This window comes from Bubalus bubalis, chromosome 6 (genome assembly GCF_019923935.1).
Source record: "Bubalus bubalis isolate 160015118507 breed Murrah chromosome 6, NDDB_SH_1, whole genome shotgun sequence".
Classification (NCBI taxonomy): Eukaryota; Metazoa; Chordata; class Mammalia; order Artiodactyla; family Bovidae; genus Bubalus; species Bubalus bubalis.
Window position 1 is genome coordinate 21,472,033 of NC_059162.1, and position 19,549 is coordinate 21,491,581.

Genomic DNA, 19,549 nt, shown 5'->3' on the forward strand with positions numbered 1-19,549 from the left:
TTTAAAGTCTTCTCTGCTAATTTTTATATCATGTCGGTTCTGGTTCAGTTTTGGTTGATTAATTGATTCATTCATTCATTAGGAGACTTCCTCCCTATCTGTTGTTTTCCTGCCTCTTTGCATGACTGTCATTCTTTGGTAGGAGGCCAGACATGATCAAAATTTCCCTTTCTGGACACTGGCTATTTTGATATTTTTATAAATCTTCTTGAGTTTTACTCTGGGGTACAGCTGAGTGACTTGTAAATGGTTAGATTCCTTTGGATCTTGTTTTCCTGATTTTTTAGGTGGGTCAGTCTTGTGCTAATTATTCCCATCACTGTAAAAAGAGTTTCCTAACCAATGGTCAATGAACTACAAGTAGTCCAGTCTGTCTGGGGGGATCATACAGTGTCTGTCCTGTATGAGCACCAGGCATTGTTCCAGGATCTTTTTAAAAGTTTCTTTCCTTGGTCACAGGTACTTTCCTCATAACCATACCCTAATCATTACTCTGCTGAGTACTTGAGTGAAACCCTTTCATATCCCTGGATTCTCTCTCTCTCCCCCACTCACTCTTTCTCTTATCACTGGACCTTTTTTTTTTTAATATTTCTTTTTTATTATTTACTTTTATTGGCGAATAGTTGCTTTATGATGTTATGTTAGTTTCTACTATACAGCAAAGGGAGTCAGCTATACATATATACATATCCCCTCTTTTTAGGACTTCCTTCCCATTTAGGTAGCTGCAGAACGTCAAGAGTTTCCTATACTACACATTGGATTCTCATTAGGTATCTATTTTATACATAGTATCAATAGTATATATATGTAAATTCCAATCTTCCAATACTAGCCCCCCTTTACCCTATGATACCCAAACATCTATTTTCTACATCTGTGTCTCTACTTCTGCTTTGCAAATAAGAATCACTGGATCTTTGTCCTGTGAACTCTAGATGCCTTACTCTCCACCAAGACTCAGCTTCATTTTCACAGTCCTTCACACAAGGAGTTGACCTCAGATCCCTCTCCTGGTGCCCAGCCTGGGAATTCTCTGAAAGCAGTAAGCTGGGCCCAGTGGCAGAACTCATCTTGTTTATTTCTCATCTCTCAAGGCTTCTGTCCTTTGCTGCCTGATTTTCAGTGTCTTGGAAACCAGTATTTCATGTATATATATATATATATGTATATATATTTTTTTCCTTTGGGAGTGGTGAAAAGGGGGAGAGTGAGATTTAGGCAGGAGGATTTAAATCAGATTTAAATCTAATTCCTGACACTGCACCTTTGCCAGAAACTGAAGGCATCTCTTTATGTTCTTAATTTTATTCAATAGTTGTACTAATTTATATTCCAATGTATTTTTCCAACTCAAGGAATGAGTCTTTTTCTTCATGGTCTTGCCATCACAACTTTCTATATATGAATCTATTATTCTGATAAGGGGAGTAGTGACCTACTGACTCAGCTTAATGGGAGGTACAATGGAAGGTCAATGTGGGCATTACCCAGAGATACTATATTGCACATGTTCAGCAGCTAAACTTCCAAGATGTTTGGAAAGTATTTCAATACCTAGAATTGTTTTCAGTGGTGACCTACATAATTGAGTCCAATGAAAACCAGTCAGAATAACTCTGGAAAGCTTCTTGCAGAGCAGCTTATTGATTAAAGAGAAAACAAAACAAAATCCACTGGCCCCAGACATGTATTCTCTTCCCTCTCCTTTATAAGTTGCATTTTTGCTTTGGTGGGATGCACACAATCTAATGAGGGGGTCTCCCTCCAATATCATTTGCATGGCCATGACTGTCTTCATAAGACACCTTGACAGTACCTGGCTAAATCTGCAAAAATTATCTCATTTGAGACAAATTGTTGCAACTGACAGAATCCTGCACCTGATGATACATCTTGTGCAAAACTGGATCCTTATAGAGTTATTGGTTCACCTTCCGATTCCTCTGTTGAAGCTCATGAGGAAACAGGAGCTCTTTGGATTTTCTGTACTCAATCTAGGATGTCTCTGGGTTCTAGGACATTTCTCTCTGCCTCTCTATCTCTCCCTCTTGGAGTGTGCGTCCTTCTGTTTCTCTCTGTCCCTTATACTCTAAGCTGCTGTGGATATTGCTCACTTTCTCTCCTCCTTGTCAGTTTTCTGGGACTGTGCATTAGGATTCCTTCAATAAGCAAGCACTTACTAGGTGCTCACCAGGTACCAGGCCCCTCTCCAGGAAAACCACTGTATCAGGGGCAAAGTCAAGGTCCCAATTCTTGCTGCACCCATACTGGGAGGCATCAAAAGAAGAATCACACACACACACACACAATCACAGTGGGAGCACAATCTGTCATGTCCTTTCCAGGTTCATTCACCTTCCAGGGCCTAAGGGCCCCAGCAGTGAGTAAAATAAGAATTTCATAGCATGTGAAAATGGGTGACTCGAGATCTACAAGGCAAGTAACCAAGAATTGAGATTTAAATACATTTTCTTAATCTGTTAACCTATGACCATTCTAAAATCTATAAAAATATGAGGCAGCATTATATTAAAACAGTATTTTATTATTTCTACCTTAATTAGAAGTTTTTCAAAGATTATACATTAATTAAACCAATGTAACATCAGTCAAAGAACTTAAAGTTAACAATAGAGCTTAAAATCACAAATTGAGCTGAACTGTAACAGAGAAATGCAAGTTGGAATCACATATTAGATGATACTTAAAACACTTAGCCCTAAATTTTAAGTGGAATAATTAAGGCAATATGATTTTTAAAATTATAAGACTCAATCTTCATTGCAAAGATATTATGTGGTATATTTAATATACTGGACACATAATTTTAAATTTTATAAATGTAAATACTTTTTGGAATTCAAATTTGCTTAAGGGAAACTAAAACCAACATAGGAAATTTAAGTACCTCACTTTCATGAGGATTTTGAATAGAAAATAAATCTAAGACTTGTAAAAACTAGAATACTATGCCACCTATATTTTCCACATTGTTAGAAAATCTGAAAGTCAACATGAAGTAGTTTTTAGACCGAAATTATGAAACCAGTGTGATGCATACAAGGAGTCATCTCTGGTATTATACACGACAAACGTTTTCTATGCAATTAATTATACACCAATTATTAGAATTCTCTAGAGTGTTAACAGTATTTTGATATTCATCCTTATTATCAACTTGCTTTTTTTTTTCTTGTACCTAGGATGGAGAGCACTAATTTATCTAAAGCTAAGCCTTTTTTATATTCCTGAGTTACATTTCAGCAAAACAGAAAGTTCAAGGAAAAGAAAACAAACCCACATGGTTTCTATCCACTGAAATCCTGGAAATAGAAGGTGGATCATTACCCCACTTTGGAGAGAGGCAGCATATGTGTGGTAAAGCAGGATGCCTCTATGCTTGAATTCAGACTGGACCTGAGACTGGGTCAAGGCCAGAACAACACAAGACTAAGCATTATTATCCTGGGGCAGCACCCCACTGGACAGCAATCACACAATAGTTTTGGAACACTCTTGAGGATACTCCCCCTCCCTTTGACATGTTTCCCATCTGCTTCTCTCTTCCTCCAAGCACAGGGAAGGATTCTTCCCTCTGTGTCCTGACAGAACACTTTATGCTCCCTGCAGGGCACAGGGAGCCAGGCAAGAGCCAAGGGGACAGCTGCACTGCCTCGATGGGTTTCTAGCAAAGGAGCGTGGGAATCCCATGGACAGAGGAGCCTGGTGGGCCATGGTCCAGGGGTCGCAAAGAGTCAGGACTGAGCGACTGACCAGGAACAGGAGGCGAATCTACTGCTCAGACTAACTGAAGATACCACTGCTGACCAAGGCAATCATCAAGGGGCCAGAGGGCAGCCGGTGCTGTGGAGGGAGGGCGATGGAAGCCTAGAAAGGTTCCTACAATCACAGGGCAAGACTGGCCTGCACTTGGGAAATAGTCAAATAAAACACTGCCTGTAGCCTCTCTGTATCCTAAAGAGAATGGATTCCAGGTTCCTGAAGGGGCAAGAGGGTCCTCTTCCAGAGGACAAAGCTATCCCTGATCTTCAGAATCACGTCCCACAGATGTTAACTTTGAGAGGGATGCCAAAGGAAAGAAGCAATCCCGCGGTATCGGCAGATTACTATCAAGTGGTATCGTAATTCTTATATGAGGAGAGAGTGTGATAGCAAATGTGGGAAAATGTTAACTGCACTTAGGTACAAAATATATGATATTACTATTCTTGCAACTTTTCAGTATATTACAAAAGGTTCTAGTTTTTAATGAATTTTTGGAAACTCGAGTCCCAGATTCTCCTTGGATGAAAACTCTGTAAGACTCCAGGTTTGTAACATGCCAGGAGAAAAGAGTGGAGATGTTCGCTGACCAGCCCAGGCTGTTCATGGTATCTCACCTCTAACAGTCAGCCTGAGGTCAAGGACCCCTAAACCCTGACTTAGTGGCCTTCAGAAACTCAGTGCAGAAGCTCTTCTTCATTGGACCCTTAAGCAAAAGACAATGCCAATCTTGGTAGAAAGAGGATAACTCCTATGAGTGCAGGAACTAAACCCCAGCCACAGTTATGAAAGCACCAAATCCTATCCACCAGACCACCAGTTCTAGATCACCACGACAGAAATAGTATGGACCTAACAGAAGCAGAAGATATTAAAAAGAAGTGGGAAGAATCCACATAAGAATTGTTCAAAAAAGATCTTCATGACCCAGATAACCACAATTGTATGATCACTCACCTAGAGCCAGACATCCTAGAGTACAAAGTCAAGTAGGCCTTAGGAAGCATCACTATGAACAAAGCTAGTGGAGGTGATGGAATTCCAGCTGGACTACTTCAAATCCTAGAAGATGATGCTGTTAAAGTGCTGCACTCAATATGCCAGCAAATTTGGAAAACTCAGCAGTGGCCACAGGACTGGAAAAGCTCTGTTTTCATTCCAGTACGAAAGAAAGGCAATGCCAAAGAATGTTCAAACTACTGGACAATTGCACTCATCTCACACTAGCAAAGTAATGCTCAAAATTCTCCAAGCCAGAGAATTGAACTGAACTGCAGGCAAGAAGTCTAATCAAGTGACATTATTATACTATGGCTGTAGGTGGAAGTCCTGGATTATTTTCAGTGCGTGGGAGGAGGGGGATGGGACTAGGGTGGGCTGGAGGGAAGTGTGGATTCCTGTTCACGTCACAGATTGGTTGTGTCATATGTAGATATTTGAGCGCAGTGGCTGCTGGTCCGTAATCTGGTGCTTAAACACGATATGGTCTCCTGTGGAGTGGGAGAGAATCCAGCGTGCACACACACACAAAAACACACACACACACAAGCTATAAATTGCTGTGGGCCTGTTTGTACCAGCAGATAAATTATATGTGTGAGCAGTAACAATGCTGGTGACCTCCCATTGCCTGCCCAGGGTCCAAACAAATATGACAGCCACTTCCATTTCTGATTTCCATATCTCAGTGTCTTCCTATGGCCCAAGTTAACCCAGAACATGCAGGGATGGAAACTTTGGGAAATTTGCTTCCAGTTTAGCAACCTTGGCACAGATCTACCAGGATCAGCTTCTTGTGGGCTTGGCATGTGTGTGTGTGTATACATACATCCTTTCCTCCCTCTAGCCCTCCTTCTTTTGAAACCATTCTTAACTTCCAAATAAACACAAAAGCAAAAGCATGCTTACCCCAAACAACGAAAACATGCTAACCCTTCCACAAAAGAGGATGAGGTCTCTTTGTCTTTGAATGATTTTCATTCTTCTTCTGAGTCACATTCATTCTAATTTATAGATATCCTCTAACTTCAAATCGGAGAAGGCAATGGCACCCCACTCCAGTACTCTTGCCTGGAAAACCCCATGGATGGAGGAGCCTGGTGGGCTGCAGTCCATGGGGTCGCTGGGAGTCGAACATGGCTGAGCAACTTCGCTTTCACTTTTCACTTTCATGCATTGGAGAAGGAAATGGCAACCTGCTCCAGTGTTCTTGTCTAGAGAATCCCAGGGACAGTGGAGCCTGATGGGCTGCCATCTATGGGGTCAGACAGAGTCGGACACGACTGAAGGGACTTAGCAGCAGCAGCAGCAGCAGCTAACTTAAAATACTGAGATTAAAAGTTAAGTCAAAAAAAAAAGTTAACTCCTATCAACAGATTTTATATTAGCCTGTACTGGGATGAAAAAGAAGAGGAAAATATTTTTTGATACGTATAAAACTATTAGAATTGTAATAAGGAAGTGGTAAAGAACTCACCTGCCAATCAGAAGGACTGATGCTGAAGCTGAGGCTCCAATGCTTTGGCCACTTGATGCGAAGAACTGACTCCTTGGAAAAGACCTTGATGCTGGGAAAGATTGAAGGCAGGAGAAGGGGACGACAGAGGATGAGATGGTTGGATGGCATCACGGACTCGATGGACATGAGTTGGAGCAAGCTCTGGGAATTGGTGAAGGACAGGGAACCCTGGCATGCTGTAGTCCATGGTCCAACTCTTTGCGACACCGTGGATTGCAGCATGCCAGGTGGCCAAAGTATTGGAGTTTCAGCTTCAAACCAGTCCTTCCAATGAACACCCAGGACTGATCTTCTTTAGGATCTTCAGGATGGAGTGGTAGGATCTCCTTGCAGTCCAAGGGACTCCCAAGAGTCTTCTCCACCACCACAGTTCAAAAGCATCAAATCTTCTTCGGCGCTCAGCTTTCTTCACAGTGCAACCCTCACATCCATACACGACCACTGGAAAAAACCATAGCCTTGACTGTCCGACGGACCTTTGTTGGCAAAGTAATGTGTCTGCTTTTGAATATGCTATCTAGGTTGGTCATAACTTTCCTTCCAAGGAGTAAGCGTCTTTTAATTTCATGGCTGCAATCACCATCTGCAGGGATTTTGGAGCCCCCCCCCCCCAAAATAAAGTCTGACATTGTTCCCACTGTTTCCCCACCTATTTCCCATGAAGTGATGGGACCAGATGCCCATGATCTTCGTTTTCTGAATGTTGAGCTTTAAGCCAACTCTTTCACCCTCCTCTTTCACTTTCATCAAGAGGCTCTTTAGTTCCTCTTCGCTTTCTGCCATAAGGGTGGTGTCATCGGCATATCGGAGGTTATTGATATTTCTCCCGGCAATCTTGATTCCAGCTTGAGCTTCTTCCAGCCCAGCGTTTCCCATGATGTACTCTGCGTATAAGTTAAATAAGCAGGGTGACATTTAAAAGCATAAGAAAATGTGACAACAGGAAACTATAACAGTTTCATACCATCACCGATTCAAAGCCGTGAATTTCAGTAACGTCAGGGTGACGGAGAGCTACTAGAACCTAGCGTCCTTCCAGTTCCAATCTGCGGGAGATGAGACAACCCCGTAAGATCTAATCTATAGTCCGGCGAGCTAGAGTTGCGGTTTTTCAGGAATCCTGAAAGAATTACGTGAAAAACAGAGAGAGACTGAATGTCGAAAGAACCAGGTCATTGAAGTGGGGCATTTCAGAGCACTACGGGCAGTCTTCTGGCCCGACAACAGAAAAACACACCACTCTGACCACCTAACCCTGCAAAAAAACAGGACTTCGGCCTACAACACTTTGCTGAAAAACAGTAACCTACGAACCCTGCTTACCTTCGTAGAACGTAAATAACAGTTAAGTCACACAAACAGAGATTTTTAGAGAAGAGCATTACTGAAACAGCTGAAAACCAGTTTTATAAAACACTTAAAACCCGCAGTCTGACTTTCAGACAAGTAAGAACACAGGGGAAAGCGCGAACGCAGTCCCCCACTACCACAAATTATGCAGTCGAGTTTCCCACATTTGGGGAAATCGCAGGGGTCAGCACATCCGGAGTGCAATGGATAAGCCTCGCCCTGGGAAAACCACCTTCGTGATCATGGTATCTCCCCTGCCAGGTAAGTATGAGTTGCCTGCCTTCCGCCCCACCACCACCTCAGACGCCCTGCACTGTACACACACGCTCACTTTCCGCCACGCACCCCCGACCCTTCTTGGGCCTTCCACACAGCGGGTCCACGCACTTTCAAGCAGAAACTCCTCAGTTCTCTCCCACGCCACGGGAGACCATATCGTGTTTCAGCACCAGACGACGGCCCAGCAGCCCCTGCGCTCGGATATCTACATACGACACGCCTCGTCCGTGGCGTCACGGGAAGCCCTCCGGCCCACGCCCCGCCCTAGGCCCCGCCTCCCCCACCCCTCCCCCCCCCCCCCCCCCCCCCCCCCCGCCGTCCGGCCCGGCCAACCGGCCGGCGGGCCCCCTCTGGGGGAAGCCGCGTCCGCCTCCCGCTCCTGTTCTCCCACCCGCTACGTGTTGGGACCCGGCGCGCTCGGCTGCCTGCCTTAACTTTTGTCCTGCCCAGCTCCGGTCTGGCGGTCGGCTGAAACCTGTGCATCTTTTTTCAAATAACGGCGTTCAGCGGGGAGAACAGAACATTTAGCAGTCCAGGGGAAACCGGTTCCTTTCAAATCCACTTGTCTTTGTGATGTAGTATTATTGTGTGTATGTCTAGTAAAACGCATTAAGCGTCACGACTGGCCGTGAACTCAGTTCCATTCGTGAAAATTGGGTCATTCATCAGAAATTTCATTCATTTTATTTTTCAGCTTCAGGTGTGGTTTTGACTCTGAACAGATTTTAACACCTGTCTGTATCCTCTGTCTTACTGAGACAGGCTGGGACCTGGGACCCTTTGCTGCAGTGCTTGCACCTGGACAGACCGAGGCAGGAATTTGATGGGCCCCAGGGTGAGCAGCTGCAATCTATCCCCTGCAGACAGTTAACTCCGGGCTAAGAGCAGGGACTTCCCTAGTGATCCAGTGATTAACTCCATACTCCGGTTCAATCTCTGGTCAAGGAACTAGATCCCACATGGGACAACTAACAGTTTACGTGCTGCAACTAAAGATCCTTCATGCCTAATAAATAAATATTTTGTATAAAGATAAGATGCTCCAAGATAAGGATATTAGGAGGAGCAAGCAGGAGCTGAGTCCTTATTGGATAGAAGATAGAGACCACCTATTTTGCATTCTTGAGGTCCAGGAGACCTTCACAGACTACACATGCTCAGAAAAATTCCTCCCAGGTTAAAACGGAGGGGAGGAGCCACCCACCCGGTGATTGTTGGTGTCAACCTCCCAGGAGCCCTCTGTGCTACAATCCTTCTTAGCAAAAAATTTCACAGGCATGTCAGGAAGGGCCCCAGGAGAGGTCAGGTGTGGAAAAAGAGATGAGATAATTGGCCAAAATGGAAGAAATGCTCTATATAAGTGATTTGAATCACCTCTCTGATGCACTGTTCCTCGTTAAGGAGGACACCCACACCCTTTCCAAGTGTGCATCTCTGCCTTACTTCTGTCTTAAATAAGCTGTGTATCTATGTGCTCCCTGACTTGTGTTGTGGCTCTAATAATAAACTTTGTACCTACTTTTACAGCTTTTGCCTCTTTGAGAAATTCATTTTTCAGTAGAGGCAAGAGCCAGGCCAACCGTGCTTCTAGCCCTAGCTCCTGATGGAAGGGTGGCTAGGATTCCTGGTTTTCACACAGGCTGCTGCTGCTGCTGCTGCTGCTGCTAAGTCGCTTCAGTCGTGTCGGCGGACCCTGTGCGACCCCATAGACGGCAGCCCACCAGGCTCCCCCGTCCCCGGGATTCTCCAGGCAAGAACACTGGAGTGGGTTGCCATTTCCTTCTCCAATGCATGAAAGTGAAAAGTGAAAGTGAAGTCACTCAGGCTACCCTGGTTCAGTTCCTGGTCAGGGAACAAAGATCTTGCTTCAAGCCACCACTCACTGCTTCAAGCCACCACTCACTGCTTGTGTCCTCGAGATCAAAATGTCTCCTCCAGCAACAAAATAGAAAGAAACAATAGGGACTAAAAACAACTGCATGTATGCAGTTGGAGAAAATTATGGACAAGAGACAAAAAGACCGAAGATTCAAGTGTCATCTCTGAAGAGCTGGTGGCAAAAAGAGGATCAGTTCCGTTCAGTTCAGTCGCTCAGTCGTGTCCAACTCTTTGCGACCCCATGGACTGCAGCACGCCAGGCTTCCCTGTCCATCACCAACTCCCGGAGCTTACTCAGACTCATGTCCATTGAGTCGGTGATGCCATCCAACCATATCATCCTCTGTCGCCCCCTTCTCCACCCGCCTTCAACCATTCCCAGCATCCGGGGCTTTTCAAATGAGTCAGTTCTTCGCATCAGGTGGCCAAAGTATTGGAGCTTCCGCTTCAGCATCAGTCCTTCCAAAGAATATTCAGGACTGATTTTGTTTAGGATAGACTGGTTGGATCTCCTTGCTGTCCAAGGGACTCTAAAGAGTCATCTCCAACACCACAGTTGAAAAGCTGAGAGCAAAAGCACAATACTGCACATTCCCCCTGCACACACCACCACCAAACTCATAGGCAAACCACCTAAGTCACCTTGAAAGCCTGACCCCTCTGTAACAGGAGGGAAAGGGGCAGGGCACAACTTTTGAAATAATGACATAGCCCAAGGACACAACATAAACCGGTTTTAGAATCAAATGGGACCAAGATGGCAGACAAGACTAGACCTTGGTCCTCAATCGGCAAGTGAAATGACACACCCAGAGGTGCCGTGACAGTTCCAAGGCAATGTTAAAAGACCAAGGAGTGGGCGGTGGCCCAAATCCTGGAAATCCCCACCCCTTCCCAAAAACAGTTGGGATAATCCTCCCACTCATTAGCATACAAAATTACCCAGTTTATAAAAACTAACCATGCCACACTTGGCGACCGCACTCTTCCTCTGCAATGGCCCACACTCTGTCTGTGGAGTGTGCTTGCTTCTCTTGAATCTGAATAAATCTACTTCTTACCTATCACTTTGTCTCTCACTCAATTCTTTCTGTGGAGACATCAAGAACCTGACCAGGTACCGTGGGTTTTGGCTGGGGTTGAGTCCCAAAGCAAAAGCAACACCCAGTTGTGGATGTCACTACTGTTGGAAGTAAAGTCCAATGCTGTGAAGAGCAATACTGCATAGGAACCTGGAATGTTAGGTCCATGAATCAAGGCAAATTGGAAGCGGTCAAACAGGAAATGGCAAGAGTGAACATCAACATTTTAGGAATCAGCAAACTAAAATGGACTGGAGTGGGTGAATTTAACTCGGATGAGCATTATATCTACTACTGTGGGCAAGAATCCCTTAGAAGAAATGGAGTAGCCATCACAGTCAATAAAAGAGTCCAAAATGCAGCACTTGGATGCAATCTCAAAAACGACAGAATGATCTCTGTTCGTTTCCAAGGCAAACCATTCAGTATCACAGTAATCCATGTCTATGCCCCAATCAGTAATGCTGAAGATAGCTCATATGTGAGCAAGGAAATCTCATCCTCGATCTGCATCCTGTGTGCTTTTTGGTTAGTTTTCTTTGGACCTACCCTTAAGCATCACCCCACTCCCAGCACCTCCTCCGATCTCAGAGGCTTTTGGGGGCTGAGCGGATCTACGAGTGCCGTCCCCGAGGCAGCCACGAGGGGGAGGACAGTCCTTCCCGCCACGGTCCTGCCTTTTCTGTTTGGCCCAGTGGTTTCTATTGGCCAGCAGGACTTTGTGAATCAGAAGTGAGCACAACACATCCTGAGAAAGGGGTGGGCAAACAGCCCAGCAAACTGCCGACAACTGGCGTGGGGTTTTCTTCTAAATTGTAGTTCAATGTTTTCAGATAGAAAGAAAAGGAAATCTACTTTTGACCGAAAGAGGAAAAAAAAAAAAAAAAGTACGAATTCTACTGCCATTCAAGGAGAAGGGATGTTAAGGAGGTTTCCGAGTTTGCCAGACTACTGAAGCATGTCAGGTGCACATTCGAGGCTGAAACAGAGGTCCGGCTTTTAACAGGAGAAGGCCTAGAGAGAAAAGGCGGGGGTGAAGAGAGAACTGGATCCAGAAATGGAAAGAGGCCCCTAGGGGGTGAGAAAGGGTGGGTGGGAGAGTATCTAGGCAGTACCTCCAGCAACGACTAAGGCCACGTATAAATAAGCAAGGCAGCTGACCACGCAAGAAATGAAGCCTCTGAAAGCAGGACACTGCTGGGAAAATAGCTAGTGGCAGACTCCCACAAGACAGGCCGACGAGCAGTTCGTCACGGGGCGCCTCCCGACACCTCAACCGACTTCGTGTGTTTGGCTCAGGTAAGGGTTTCTCCGCTGGGATCCTGCGCACGAAGAAGCCTTCCCTCACACGCACAAACTTTTCAAGAGGCCGAAAGAGCGTTCAACGAGCGAGCCTGCCACGAAACCAGCAGTAAACACACGTCAGAAACCCGCATCCACGCGTAGCCCTGGCACGTTCCTACTGCCACAAAACCGAAAAAACAAGCGCCTGCCCCTGCACCGGTGGAAGACCCTCCGCGTACTGGCTTTCAAGCGCGATTGGGGCCGCTCACATCTTTCTGAACCACTCTTCACAGTCGTGCCGCAACCTAGGTGAACTCGGAGACTGACTGGCAGTTCTCCAGCCGCAAGCTCGCGGGTCGTAGCGAGATTCAAACTTACCCACCACCTATGCCCTTAAGGCGCTTTTGTATGCTTCACGGCCTCATCCTGTACATACAGGAGGCTTAAAACAAACGGACCCAACACATTACAGCAACATGACCGGGCGGCCAGACGCACTCCAGGAGTCTACTCTTCTACTAAAAATAAGCCAGGGGAAAGCGCGAACGCAGTCCCCCACTACCACAAATTATGCAGTCGAGTTTCCCACATTTGGGGAAATCGCAGGGGTCAGCACATCCGGAGTGCAATGGATAAGCCTCGCCCTGGGAAAACCACCTTCGTGATCATGGTATCTCCCCTGCCAGGTAAGTATGAGTTGCCTGCCTTCCGCCCCACCACCACCTCAGACGCCCTGCACTGTACACACACGCTCACTTTCCGCCACGCACCCCCGACCCTTCTTGGGCCTTCCACACAGCGGATCCACGCACTTTCAAGCAGAAACTCCTCAGTTCTCTCCCACGCCACGGGAGACCATATCGTGTTTCAGCACCAGACGACGGCCCAGCAGCCCCTGCGCTCGGATATCTACATACGACACGCCTCGTCCGTGGCGTCACGGGAAGCCCTCCGGCCCACGCCCCGCCCTAGGCCCCGCCTACCCCCCCCCCCCCGCCGTCCGGCCCGGCCAACCGGCCGGCGGGCCCCCTCTGGGGGAAGCGGCGTCCGCCTCCCGCTCCTGTTCTCCCACCCGCTACGTGTTGGGACCCGGCGCGCTCGGCTGCCTGCCTTAACTTTTGTCCTGCCCAGCGCCGGTCTGGCGGTCGGCTGAAGCCTGTACACCTTTTTTCAAATAACGGCGTTCAGCGGGGAGAACAGAACATTTAGCAGTCCAGGGGAAACCGGTTCCTTTCAAATCCACTTGTCTTTGTGATGTAGTATTATTGTGTGTATGTCTAGTAAAACGCATTAGGCGTCACGACTGGCCGTGAACTCAGTTCCATTCGTGAAAATTGGGTCATTCATCAGAAATTTCATTCATTTTATTTCCAGCTTCAGGTGTGGTTTTGACTCTGAACAGATTTTAACACCTGTCTGTATCCTCTGTCTTACTGAGACAGGCTGGGACCTGGGACCCTTTGCTGCAATGTTTGCACCTGGACAAACGGAGGCAGAAATTCCATGCGCCCCACGCTGAGCAGCTGGAATCTGTCTCCTGTGGACAGATACTCCAGACTAAGGACAGGGGCTTCCCTAGTGGTCCACTGGCTAAGATTCCACACTTCCCAGTGCCTGGGGCCGGAGCTGGATCCCTGGTCAAGAAACTAGATCCCACCTGGGACAACTAAGAGTTTTCATGCTGCAACTAAATATCCCATGTACCTTTACAGCTTCTTTAAGATAAGGATATCAGGAGGAGCAAGGAAGAGCTGAGTCCTGCTTGGATAGAAATTAAGAGACCACATATTTCGTATTTTTGAGGTCAAGGAGATCTTTGCAGACTATCCGTGCCTACAAAGCTTTTTCCTGGGTCAAAAAGGAGGTAGACGGAACCACCCCTTAATAGGTGGTGTTAACCTCGCCCTAGGCCTCTGCTCCCGGGAGAAATGTCCTATATAGGTGATCTGAATCACCTCTCTGATACACTCCTTCTCGTTAAGGAGGACACACACACCCTTTCTCTCTGAGTGTGTCTCTCTGCCTTGCTTCTGTCTTAAATAAATTGTGTATCTGTGTGCCCTCCAACTTGTGCTGTGGCTCTAATAATGCACTTTGTACCTGTCCTTTCAGCTTTTGTCGCTTTAAGAAATTCAGTCTTCAAGGAAGGCACTAGTCAGGCCAACTTTGCTTCTAGCCCTAGCTCTTGATGGACTGGTGGCTAGGATTCCTGGTTTTCACACGGGCTACCCTGGTCCAATTCTTGGACAGGCAACAAAGATCTTGCTTCAGGCCACCACTCACTGCTGTGTCCTTGAGATCCAAATGTCTTCCCCAGCAACAAAATACAAAGAAACAATAGGGGACAAAAAATAACTGCATGTATGCCTTTGGTGGAAATTGTGGACAACAAGATACAAAAAGACCAAAATCCCAACTGTCATCTCCGAAGAGCCGGTGCCAAAAACAGGGTCCCCGGAGCACAAGCAGGGTACTGCACATTCCCCCTGCACACGACACCAGGAAACACACAGGCAAACCACCTGAGCCAGTCCTGTAGCCTGACCCCTCCACCCACCCCGTGGAAGGAACCAGCACACCACCCCTCCCCCTCCCCCCCACCCAGGGCAAACAAGGGAACCTGTTACTTGTTTTGCTGCAGCAGGGATCCCAATAAAGCCTTACCTGAGTTTCTAGTCTGTCCTCTTATCAATTTCTATTGATTAAGGAAGGCTAAGGGGGTGGTTTAGTCACTAAGTCGTGTCTGACTCTTGTGGCCCCATGGACTGTAGCCCGCCAGGCTCCTCTGTCCATGGGATTCTCCAGGCAAGAATACTGGAGAGGGTTGCCATTTCCTTCTCCAGGGGATCTTCCCCACCCAGGAATCGAACCCGGGTCTCCTAAGAACCCTTGGTAAAGAGATAAGCTGAAAGCCATCAAACAGCTAGTCTGGACTGGTTGATCTGGTGAAGATGACTAATCAGGTAAATATTCTTGGCTACGTGTGGATGCTCCAAAACTTCTTGAATGTTTAGTAGTGAAATGAATGTGGCAAATTTCCGTGTGTCATACCTGCCAGAGTCCTCCCTTTGACACGTCTGAGATAGCTAAGCCTAATGGAGCTACTTTCCTCGTCAGGATTTCTCAGTTTCACATACCACCCTTTTCCTTGGCTTATAATTATTTTTTTCTTCCGTAATTATTTATTTATTTTAGTTTTGACTGCTGGGTCTCGCTGCTGCGCGTAGGCGTCTCTCTAGTTGTGGCAATCAGGGGCTTCTCTTTGCGGTAACGTCTCTTGCTACCGGGCACAGGCTCTAGGCCAGCGGGCTCCGTAGGTGTGGCACACAACACATGGAACATTCCCTCACAAGAGATGAAACCTGTGTCCCTGCATCGGTCGGCAGATTCTTAAATATAATTATTGTAATTCATTATTCTTAAAATAACACCACATTTTCTCTTTGACACAGTATTAACAGTTGAAGGTCAACTTAAGATAATGATTGTGAGCAACATATAACTAAGTAATCAGCTATCTGATAGTGAAGGAAAGCCAAAAGTCTGAGGACAGCCAAAAGAGCCCAATAAGTGTTTCGAGTTTACTTTGCCTCCCAGCCCAGGCCAAAAGAAAAGAATAAGTATCAACATCACATTAGCCATAACCAAGTGGTTTTAAATGTTTGACAAAATGAGGAATACCATGTGTAAGGTTCAAAGAGTATACGCTTCCAAAACGATTACCGGTGCACACCAACCTGAATAACTAGTGAAGCATTACCAAAGATCTAAGGTATGATAAATCACCAGACCACAAAAGGCTTCCTCATGACGTCCATGAAAGAGCTCAGAGTAATCACATACACGCACACCCCTCCGAAGAACTGGGTTTGTTTGTTTGGGAAGGAGGGGTATGGGCCTGACTTCTTTCACTCAGCGTAACGTCTATGAGATTTAACCATAGTTTTCAGGTAGTTCTTTGTCTCTCTGTGTGTTCCTTGGAAGAATATGTCTCAGTATACTTATCCAGTTGAGGATATTCTGAAATGGTACGATACGAACATTCTCTTATGACTTTTCAAGGACATACACATTTCTCTAGGGCAGCCCATTCCAATAAAATAATGCCAGGGTTGACCTTTAGAATAAAAATTTTAGGATTTTCTCCCCAACAAAGTGGGTTGATTCAGAAATAGCAGGGGAATCACAAAGCAGGACAAGCAAACTATGGCAAAAGCATAGGCAAATTGCGCACAAAGGAGAAGAAGGAACGTTCTTTGAGAGAGAGAGAGAAAGAAGCTGAGAGGACTTGTTTTGAACCAAAGGACACTGGGCAAAAGTGAAAGATCAGGGTGGTGACAGTTTCTCATTGGCCGAGTTGCTGATATATTGCAGGAGATACAAGGTACATCTTTTTCTGTCCGGGCCTATAACTGATTGTTCTTTCCTATTGATGATTCTTCTGTTTAGGTCTATGATTGACAATTCTTCCTGTATTTGAACTTGAGTGGTAATCCATGAGAGCTCCCCCTTCTGGTCTCCTGACTCAATTTTAGTGAGGTTTCCCTTTATTAGCATTACACCTGCTGCTGCTGCTGCTGCTGCTGCTAAGTCGCTTCAGTCGTGTCCGACTCTGTGCGACCCCATAGATGGCAGCCTACCAGGTTTCCCCGTCCCTGGGATTCTCCAGGCAAGATCACTGGAGTGGGTTGCCACTTCCTTCTCCAATGCAGGAAAGTGGAAAGTGAAAGTAGGAAGTCACTTGGTCGTGTCCGACTCTCAGCGACCCCTTGGACTGCAGCCTGCCAGGCTCCTCCGTCCATGGGATTTTCTAGGCAAGAGTACTGGAGTGGGGTGCCATTGTCTTCTCCGAGCATTACACCAGTCACCTGGAATTTAAAGTTTTCAATTACAACCTATTTTAAAAGTTTGTGAGATTTACTGCGTTAAAAAACAAAAAACAAAAAACTCATCATTACCACGTGTGACACTAGAAACACTTGTAGTTCAGTAGTTACCCGTGACTTGTACCTGTCGCATGGGACAGCAGAGGTCACATATATAGCAGAGATAAAAGTACGATTTCTGGGCCACAGCACGTGATAGTGTATGTACGACCCTTAGCTGATGCTGCCAAATTCCTCTCCAATTTTGTTGACCTTACTAACACTCCTTTTAGAAATGAAAAATAATTTACAGCGCTCTCCATCCTGTGAAATTTTGGTACTGTTTGCCTTTTTACTTTTCTTTCTTGAGTTTATTGAGGTGTAATCTACATAGTAAAATCTGCCAACATTAGACTATTTTACACTCTTTACTATGATATCATACCTCTGCAAAGCTGGATTTTGGTAGTTGCTATGATAGAAAGCAAGTGCCATGCGAAAAAATGGATGCCTAATAAGAAATAAGGTGACGCTTCGAAAAAGTTTGAGAAGCTGTGCAGTGCACAACATTAAGGTTATGATTCTGAAATGTCAGAGCACTAAAAACAACAAACCACTGCACCAAACTTTCGTCAAGGGAACACGTAGTAATATGCCCGGCATCAGCCATGTACGAACAAGATATAGAAATATTTGTAAACAACAACAGCATTCCCCAACTAAAGCGGTATTTCTGCTGTCAGCCAATCTACCAGGAAATTAGGACAAATGGGAAGGACAAAGAGAGAACAAACTTGCAGGCAACGAAAGATGATTCATTCATTAAATCAATTTAATATAGTCAAAGGAAACTATAGATCATGAATCTGTCATTTAAGCAGACACATGTCGGAACACGAGAATGTTGGAATCATATATTGGTGTATATATGGAATCATATATTACAGGACACCTAAAAATATAAGCCAAATATTGTAGGGGGAATGATTGAGTCCTCTGGTGTCTAGAATTGTAACTATTCATTCCCCTTTACAGATATTAGTATATTCAGTATACTTCAAGACATAAATTTAAACTTTTAGAAGTTTAAATACTCATTGGCTATGTTGGCTTATCTGAGCAGTACAACCAGCATAGGAAACTTAGGAAGTCCAATGTAATTCAGATTTTCAACCTAAATAAACCCAAGACTTAAATACTAAAATATCATACCACCATTATATTCTACACCTTTATAAGATAATCTGAAAATACATATAGAGTTGGTGTTAGACCAAAATGAGAAAAACAATGTAATTATTCTGAGTCGCTTCCATTTAAAAAAAAAAAAAAGAACATGAGTAAACATTTTGAAGGCCATTATGTAAGTTATTTAAATTGTTTAAAAGTATTAAGAATAATCTGTTATCAATTTCATTCCTTCATGGTTGCTGTTCCAAGTAATCAAGACCATTTACTCAATCTACAGCTAAATCTATTTTTTTTCCTTGTCACAAATTTAGCAACACAATTTTCCTTATATAAATACCACATGGAAGCATAAACAGTAGAGTATTTTCCCCAGAAAGTCTTCATTTTTTAATTTTACATTTATGGAACTGATTATCACTTTCCTTAAGAGGAGTGACACCTTTAAATTTTGAGAGGCCTAACTTGTCTGTTCTCCCCAGAGTGAGAGAAAGTGTATTGACTTGTTTCTGAGAAAATATATTTAAACAGGGGAAAAAAATACATCAAAGCAGTGGGCCTTGCTTGACTTCCCTGGGGGTACAGTGGATAGGAATCTGCCTGCCAGTGGAGGGGAAACAGGTCCGATCCCTGGTCTGGGAAGACTCCACATGCCGCAGAGCAACTAAAACCCTCGAGCCACCGCTACCAAGCCTGTGTGCTGCCACTACTGAAGCCCATGCACCCAGACTCTGTGCTCTGAAACGGGAGAAGCCACCGCAACGAGAAGCCTGCACGCGCCAACTAGAGAGAACCCACACAAAGCAACTAATACAGGGCAGCCAAAAATAAATAAAATAAATAAATTTTTAAAAAAATTAGCGAGCCTTATTTAAGGTGAAAGCAGAGTCAATGATGTTTATTAACAACACTTGCCAGTGTGAGAAACAAAATGAAATACAATTAAGCGATATTGGAGGAATCTCACTGAGGAAAATAGGAATTCTGTAATACACTTATGAGTCCCCAGTGCATAAAACTGTGCTTGAAGTCATTGCTAGTCATTCCTTTTTCTTGAGGGCTGAACTTGCTTATGGTTCTGGAAGTATTCAATCTTGATTTGCAGGGTTGTCAGAAGTGTTCACGTTGCTGACTTCATTGCTTCTTTGCAAAGATATGTCTTTTCCTCTGCATTCTGTAGTCCGATTTCAACAATCCTTACCTCACTTGTTGAATATTTTCAGCTATTTAGAAACTTTCATATACCAGTGAAAGAAACTGTCTGTTCCATGCTAAAAATTCAGTATCCTTCCTGTGTTAATCTCTTAGGACACTTG

General features: G+C 45.0%; 2 long non-coding RNA genes and 2 other non-coding genes across 5 annotated transcripts; all 4 read right to left on the reverse strand.

Annotated features, from left to right (window-relative positions):
• Positions 1–7,146: 7,146 nt before the first annotated feature.
• Positions 7,147–11,179, reverse strand: LOC123333990. The gene is made up of 4 exons (XR_006551676.1): positions 11,168–11,179; positions 9,081–9,083; positions 7,631–7,911; positions 7,147–7,427 (listed from the first exon to the last, which is right to left on the reverse strand). It is a non-coding gene; the product is annotated as an uncharacterized LOC123333990 (long non-coding RNA).
• On the reverse strand, positions 7,763–7,926 carry LOC123334267. The gene has a single exon (XR_006552095.1). It is a non-coding gene; the product is annotated as a U1 spliceosomal RNA (small nuclear RNA).
• An 842-nt stretch (positions 11,180–12,021) lies between the features above and the next one.
• LOC123333991 lies at positions 12,022–12,985 on the reverse strand. Of its 2 annotated transcripts, none has more exons than XR_006641188.1 (2): positions 12,559–12,985; positions 12,022–12,290 (listed from the first exon to the last, which is right to left on the reverse strand). It is a non-coding gene; the product is annotated as an uncharacterized LOC123333991 (long non-coding RNA). The 2 variants fall into 2 exon arrangements; XR_006551677.2 differs by having other exon boundaries at positions 12,420–12,985.
• On the reverse strand, positions 12,711–12,874 carry LOC112587668. The gene has a single exon (XR_003112175.2). It is a non-coding gene; the product is annotated as a U1 spliceosomal RNA (small nuclear RNA).
• Positions 12,986–19,549: the final 6,564 nt, after the last annotated feature.